This window comes from Mustelus asterias, chromosome 23 (assembly GCF_964213995.1).
Source record: "Mustelus asterias chromosome 23, sMusAst1.hap1.1, whole genome shotgun sequence".
Classification (NCBI taxonomy): Eukaryota; Metazoa; Chordata; class Chondrichthyes; order Carcharhiniformes; family Triakidae; genus Mustelus; species Mustelus asterias.
The window spans coordinates 27575910-27584465 of NC_135823.1; positions in this window are offsets into that span (position 1 = coordinate 27575910).

Here is an 8556-nt window from a genome sequence, read left to right on the forward strand (position 1 = left end):
TCCTGTTCATTTTTTCTATGTTTCAATGAGTCACGAATGGTGCTGAACGTTATGCAGTCACCAACAAACATCCCCACTTCTGACCTTACGATGGAAGGAATGTCATCGGTGAAGCGGCTGAAGATGAGCCTAGGAGACCACCCTGAGGGATTGTCCAAACACCACAGCCGTCTTCCTTTGAGTTAGGTATGACTCCAACTGGTGGAGGGTTTCCCCTGCACTCCCCCCGCCCCCCCCATCCCCGATTCCCTTTGATTCCAGTTTAGCTAGGGCTCCTTGATGCCATCTCAATCAAATGCTGTCTTGAGGGAGTGCTGAGAAGGTTTACCAAACTGATTCCTGGGATGGTGGGACTGACATATGAAGAGCGATTGAGTTGGGAAGGGTTATATTCGCTTGAGTTTAGGAGAATGAAGGGGGGGGCATCTTATGGAAACCGATAACATTGTCATAGGGTAGATGCAGGAAATGATGTTCCCGATGGTTGGATTGTCCAAAATCAGGGGTCAAAATTAGGTGCATTGGCCTTGCTAAATTCTCCCTCAGTGTACCCGAACAGGCGCCGGAGTGTGGCAACTAGGGGATTTTTCACAGTAACTTCATTGCAGTGTGAATGTAAGCCTACTTGTGACTAATAAATAAACTTTAGAAAACTTTAGATAGTTTAAGGATACAGGGGTAAACTTTTTAGGACTGGAATGGGGAGAAATTTCTTCATCCAGAGAGTGGTAGGCCTGTGGAATTTGCTACCACAGTAAGTAGTTGAGACCAAAACATTGTGGCCGGGATTCTCCCAAAAGAATTCTAAGTCCCCAATTTGCGGGAAAATGGGAGTAAATCCTGCTAATTTTTTTTAGCATGATTTCCAGAATGAATCTCCCACACGCTGTGTATCACAGAGTGCCCTAGTGGGATTCACTCTGGAAATGTGTGGGCGGAGCCTGTTCCCCGCCCAAGAGGCTGGCAACATAGTGCTGGGCGGGGCACTGTGCATCTGCCAATCTGTCAGAGAAACCGGCACATGTGCAGTGGCCCCGCACTGCCGGCCTCCCAATCGCTGGCCTACCCGATTGCTATCCAGCCCCACAACTCCCACCCCCCCACAATCGTTGGTGTTCCAACACCACCCCCCCAGATCACTAGCCTCCCGGATTTCCCGGGCAAGCCCAGATGGTCCACCCCACCCACCCCCTCCCTGCAAGCCTGGGCAGTCCCGATCACCTCCTCCCTCTCTCTCCCAGTCATCCCAATTCAGAGCAGCAGCGGCACCCCCCCCCCCCCCCCCTCCCCATCCCCACCCATTGCCCTCCCACTAGGCCCCACCCCACTCTGGCCCTGCCCCTTGGCATTGCCTGATGACCGGTGGGCAGTGCCAAGGTGCCTCTCAGGCATTGTCAGTTTGTCCCTTGGCGGTGCCAGGCTGGAACTGTCCAAGGGGCACCCCCCCTTACCCCCAACCTCCTGGAGGAGCGTCAATGGTTTCTCTTCCATCGAGCGGGGTTGTGCTGCCTGTTCCTTGTTAGTGGGGAGCAGTTGTAACACCGCTGGAGTGAACCACTCCCAGCGGGGATGGGAGATGCTGATTTCCATATTGTAATAGGCTCTGCGCGGATTTCCGTGGCACCCAGCAAGAAGCCCCCGAAACGGCCTCTGCTGATGTCTCCTGGCCCGCTGCACTGCTCGAGCAAGACCCAGGAAACCCAGACTGCAGGAATAAAAAACACAAACATTTTAAAATGGAGGCAAGCAGCCTCTGATCCAACTCCTGAGAATAGATTGGTCCCTAATCCCACCTCCATTAGAAACTGGACTTGGGCAAGTTTGTAACACATTAGGTTTGGATTTGACTTTTTTAACCGTACAACTTCCCAACTCACCCATTGAAATTTGGGATTTCAAATTATACCTAATTTTCTGCTTTGAAGGTTTAAAAGGAATTCATTATTCCCCCCCCCCTCCTCCCTGGTACTTGGTAATAGATGTGGAGATGCCGGCGTTGGACTGGGGTAAACACAGTAAGAAGTCTCACAACACCAGGTTAAAGTATTCACCACCAGCAGCAACCAAGCCTCCCCCAGTACCACAGTGGAACGGACTTTAACCCATGGTGTTGTGAGACTTCTTACTTGCTCATAGAGCCACAGACCTGGTGATGAAGATCATGTTAGCCCTAGTCGGCTATAATACCTCACCTAGCGACCACTGAAACCACCAGATTCAAAATGCAGGCACAAAGCAACAACATACAGGTCAAATCTTATAGTACCGAGCAGACAATGGCCTTTCTCTCATTGCCTCTGATGTTTAGGGCGGCACAGTGGTTAGCACTGGTGCCTCACAGCACCTGGGACCCAAGTTCAATTCCCGGCTTGGCTCACTGTCTGTGCGGAGTCTGCATATTCTCCCCATATCTGCGTGGGTTTCCTCCGGGTGCTCCGGTTTCCTCCCGCAGTCCGAAAGATGTGCTGGTTAGGATGCATTGGCCATGCTAAAGTCTCCCTCAGTGTACCCGGACAGGCGCCGGAGTGTGGCGACTAGGGGATTTTCACAGTAACTTCACCGCAGTGTTAATGTAAGCCTACTTGTGACAATAATAAATCAACTTTAATGTTCTGGGTGCTGTCAGTCCTCTCCCTTGTGAAGTTGAAATCTCCATTTCGCGAGAGTCTTCCTAAAGAAGTGAAGCCTTTGTGTGATTGTTGTTAGCCCGTGGAGGACTGATCTGGCTAAAATACAAATGCTGCAGATTGGTGGCTTTTTTTGGGATCTTCGAAAATACTGAAACCCAACTCGTACACTGATCCAAGAACAACAGTTGCTAGCAAAAAAAAACCTAATTGTTAGGACCCAGCTGAGCTTGGGAATCAGCAAACTTGCCCCAGACTCCCACAGAAACAAAGTAAATGGCACAGTGCTCCCTAATGACACACTTGATCATTTCTGTTTTCTATCAGCTTTTATAGAAAACCAAAAATAAATCTCTTCAGCTCATTGGCTGGCTACAGACCAGGCATGTTCCCCAGAGGAACTTGCCTCAACTTTCTTTCTACTTCTTTCACTTTGCATTGCATAAAAGTTCTTGCCCTTACTGTTTAATTACTGTGAGGCTAAGCATGTGTTTAATTGCTCTGGGGCTAAGAATGTTCTGGAAGCTTCTTGGGAACTACAGGCAGGGTTCCAGTGGGTGCTGGAATATTTCATCCAAGCTCTTTCATCCTTGCACTGCATATCGGTTTTGATTCACTGAAAAAAAACTACAAGGGGTTGTGAACGTAGCCCAGTTCATCACACAAACCAGCCTCCCATCCATTGACTCCGTCTACACTTCTCGCTGCCTCGGAAAAGCAGCCAGATTAACCAAGGACCCCCACCCCCCCACACACCCTGGATATATTCTCTTCCACCTCCTTCATCGGGAAAAAGATACAAAAGTCTGAGCTCACGTACTGACTGGTTACATACCAACCAACTGGGGTGGCATGGTGGCACAGTGGTTAGCACTGCTGTTTCACAGTACCAGGGACCTGGCTGGGTCACTGTCTGTGCGGAGTCTGCACGTTCTCCCCGTTTCTGCATGGGTTTCCTCCGGGTGCTCCGGTTTCCTCCCACAGTCGAGAAGACATGTTGGTTAGGTGCATTGGCCATGCTAAATTCTCCCTCAGTGTACCCCAACAGGCACAGGAGTGTGGCAACTAGGGGATTTTCACAGCAATTTCTTTGCAGTGCTAATGTAAGCCTAATTAGAATCATAAAATCACAGAATCACTACAGTGCAGAAGGAGGCCATTCGGCCCATTGAGTCTGCTCCGACAACAATCCCACCCCATAATCCCACATATTTACCCCGCTAATCCCTCTAACCTATGCATCCTGGGACACTAAGGGTCAATTTAGCATAGCCAATCAACCTAACCTGCACATCTTTGGACTGTGGGAGGAAACCGGAGCATCCTGAGGAAACCCACGCAAACACAGGGAGGATGTGCAAACTCCACATTTGCGACACCAATAAATAAACTTAAAACTTAAACCGACTTCTTCCCTGCTGCCATCAGACTTTTGATTGGACCTACCTCATATTAGGCTGATCTTTCTCTACACCCTAGCTATGACTGCAACACTACATTCTGCACCCTCTCCGTTTGTAAAATTTGTGAGAAAGAATACTTTTCACTGTATCCCAATACATGTGACAATAATAAATCAAATCAAAAAGATGCAATATGGTTGACCCTATAAGGATAGATAGTTGTAGTGTATCTATGCTAAAGTGAATACAGCTTCTCTGATGTCTGCATTGGTTAATTTGTTGTCAACTATGGACCTGAAGTGTGTACAGTAGTTAAATGTATATGTTAACTGGACTAGCTCTCCAGGGAATGGTAGTACAAAGCTCACCATGTCAGATTGAGAAACTGACTTTAGCTTTAAAAAATTGTACTGTCTTGTCACTTTACCTTAAACTCATAGAAAACCAGAATTTTATTTAAATGGAGAGTGTCAGGAAATGGATGTCGTTTAAGATATATCTGTATTTATGTGTGTTGGATATAAGCCAGAGCTTTAAGTTTTAGTTTCATTTTGAAAAGTTGCCTGTAAGTTTGTGGGTTTGTTTAGATGCCTGTGTTGTAATGAGGTTTAAGAACCCTAAAACAAACACGATATAAAAACTGGGCTGATGCCTAGGAACAGAGGGGCCACAGGGGAACGGAAAGCAATTTGACTCAGTTGAAAGAATGTAACCCAGAAGCAAGGAACTTTTCACAGAATCTGCTGGAACAGGGACATGAAGAGAGATTGCAGAGAGCAGATCCCAAACTAAAGAACAGAAGAGTCCCAGAAACCAGAGAATTGGACAGAAGGAAGTTCCAAAAAGTCAAGGAACAAAGAAAAGGAATCCGGGGGGGCAGAAAGTTAAGATTGAGGAGCAGAGAGGCTCTAAATTAAAGGCTGGGCTGCAAGGTACAGACCTGGGGACATCAGCTTGCGAGAACAGAGAGATCCAAGGTGACCCAGAGGTTGGTGACACCTTACTATGGTCTGTGAAGCATGTTCTGTTGGCATGGCTGGGTATCTGAGAGATTGTGTGGAAAGGAAGCTTGAACGTATGTGGGGAAGAAGGAATTGCCTCTGTGCCAGACAGGTTAATGACTGAGTCTGCAGTCTCGATACTCCTGCCACAAACATGAATATTACTTTATGAAATAAAGTCACGGATTCACTGATTTCTCTCTGTCAAACACCAACATGCTATTAAATGTGAGAGCCTAAATCTGTGGATGGGGCTTCTACTTGCCTATAAATATAGGGACAGAAAATGCTGGAAGTGCCCAGCAGCTCGCTCTGTTGGCATCTGTGGAGACAGAAACAGAGTTAAGGTTTCAATTCGAACGATCCCTAGATGCTGCCTGACCTGCTGAGTATTTCCAACATTTTCTGTTTTTGTTACAGATTTCCAGCATCTACAATATTTTATTTTTGCACCCAATGCAAGGAAAATATTTTACAAAAAGGGAGACATTCCTGTGCAGTGGTGACGCGAGGTGGCATTTCCCACTAATTTGATGCTGCCATCAGTTCAAAAAGACATTGTGCCCACCATGCAATTCGTGGTGTGTGAATTTGAGTGCCAGTGTGTTTCTAAGTGTATTTAGATTTATTGTCACATGTACCGAGATATAGTGAAAAGTATTGTTTCGGTGCTATCCATACAAAATCATAACATACATAAGTACATCAGGGTAGTGGAACAGAGTGCAGAATGTAGAGTTACAGCTACAGATGCAGAGAAGATCAGTTCAGTATCTGAGATGTCCATTCAAAAGTCTGAAAACAGCAGGAGAAAAGCTGTTCTTGAGTCTGTTGGTACGTGTTTACAAACTTTTGTATCCTCTGCCTGGCGGAAGAGGGTGGAAGAGAGTGTAACTATGTTGGGAGGGGTCTTTGATTATGCTGGCTGCTTTCCCGATGAAGCGGGGAGTATAGACAAAGACAATGGATGGAAGGCTGGTTTGCGTGATGGACTGAGCTACATTCACGACTCTCTGTACTTTCTTTCTTGTAATTTGCCTGAAGTACTAGGTTGTCGTACCCTCACAGCTGATTTGTCCTTGGCCTGTTCACTGCATCTCACTGATGTCTAAGATATCAATCTGAAAGCCTATCTCTCGCAGTAAATGGGACATTTTCCCGCAATGGAATAGTGTTCGGATGTTCTAAGTGTCGTTCCTGGTGAAAGATTGGCCTTTGTCAAGGGTTGGACTTCCTTTCGGCTTCCATCTAGTCCCATCACACATACATCCTTTGATGTGCCATCCTTTCTTCGCAAGGGTTTGCCTGCATGACTACTTCTTGCTCTTACTGCAGCAGTGATGGGTTTTCACAGGCTGAGGCTGCTAGCCCCTTCCCAACCCTCCTCTTTATCCAGCCAGGCTTGAGATTGGCTTCAGCAGGGTTGCTAGTTTTGACAGGATTATGGCAACAAGGTTGGTCTATGCATCAGCTGCGAGAAGACCAAAGCAGTGATGGTTGGGTGACAACAAGGCCCCTCCCATCAACATCGGGCAGAAGAACATTGAGATTGTCGATTATTGCCTCTCCCGAGGGAGAAACATCTCCAGGGAGGCGGATATAGAGATTGAAGTCCACACAAGAATCAGCAACGCACCATCAGTCTTCACAGCAGCTCCACACGGTCTGGATCTCCAGCACCATCAACATGACCATGCAGTTGTGACTCTACATGTCCATTGTGGTACTAACTACAATCTATGCCAGTGAGACATGGAGGAGAACAGCAAAAGTGTCACATAAATTGGATATCCTTCACCAGCATTGCCTACATGAGATCCTGGGCATCATGTGGTGAGCCAACATCACCAATGAAGAAGTGCTACAGAACACTGGTCAGAGGCGTTTGCAGAATGGAGAGTTGACTGAGACTGGCAGAACACTTATTTTGCCTCCCAGACAGAGTGGCAGTAGAATAGACACTACTGGATGGAAGTCCTGGCAAAGTATTTTGAAGGAGAAACTTCAACAGTGAGACAGCACCTGGGCTGGAGTGAAATAAATTGTGATCAGCTGGGGCCAGTGTCAAAGCCTTGCAGCCCATTGTCCGGCATGGTACTGGAGGAACTAAGGGCAGCTCTCGCTGAATAATCCTGACTGTGCTAATAGCTACACACTAATAATTTAACATAATCAGTCAAGCCCATACGATAACTCATTTCGACTTTCTCCACGGCAGGTAAATGTCCAGGAATGGAAAGAGAAGCTATGACAGGTACTGCTCTGGCTATAATTAGATAGATAAGAATGGAACTGGGTAAGTGCAATCGTACCAGCTGATCCACAGCGGAGAGGTGTTGGAGGAGGATAGTGTTGTCACCATGTTTAATGGTCACAGGCGGGATGAAGAGGGAAAGTTTACCTTAATTGTTATATTCATATAGGATGGCATTTGCAATTTTGATAGGAGCCATTTCAGTACTGTGGCGAGGCGGAAACCTTTTTGGAGGGATTCAGTCACGGTGTTCCAGGAATAATGGGCATGAATTTGAGAAGTGACAACATGTTTAAGGATTTTGGAGAAGGAGGGAAGGTTGGAGATAGGACGGTCGTTCTCAAGGATGGGCTGAAGGATATTCTTTTCCTGTGAGAAGATTTTCACCAACACCCATTTTGAAAATACTCTCATGGCTCTGATAAAGAGTCATCCATTCTCTCTTCTATTGTGTCTTCACAAATGCTGTCAGATCTGCTGAAATTTTCCAGCATTCTGTTTCTGTTTCCAGCATCCGCAGTATTTTGCTTTGATACTATTGAAAATACTCTCTGTTAGCTCCCTAATGAACTCACCCATAAACTCTCAGCCCCTTTACCTCATGGTACAACTCTCAACACTGATTTTATTTCACCAAACCAGTTGCCTTTTCAATTCCCAGTGGTGCCATAACTCCCTGTCTTGGTATAGCTGCCACATGAAGAGAAGTATTAACCTAAACTCGGTTTACCAGGTTGATTCCTGGGATGGCAGGTCTGTCATATGAGGAGAGACTCAGGCGGTTAGGATTATATTTACTGGAGTTTAGAAGAGTGAGAAGGGATCTCATAGAAACTTATAAAATTCTAACAGGGCTGGACAGGGTAGATTCAGAAAGAATGTTCCCGATGGTGGGGGAGTCCAGAACTAGGGGTCATATTTGAGGATAAGGGGTAAACCTTTTAGAACTAAGGTGAGGAGAAATTTCTTCGCCCAGAGGGTGGTGAATGTGTGGAATTCACTACCACAGAAAGTAGTTGAGGCCAAAACATTGTCTGATTTCAAGAAGAAATTAGATGTAGCTCTTGGAGCTAAAGGGAACGAGGGATATGGGGGGTGGGGGGATGAGGATATTGAATTTGATGATCAGCCATGATCAAAATGAATGGTGGAGCAGGCTCGAAGGGCTGAATGGCCTACTCCTGCTTCTACTTTCATTGCTTCTGTGTTTATTGCCTGTACGTAAAGTGTTGTGGATGAGGTTTAATGAATTGACTGTATTCATGGAAATG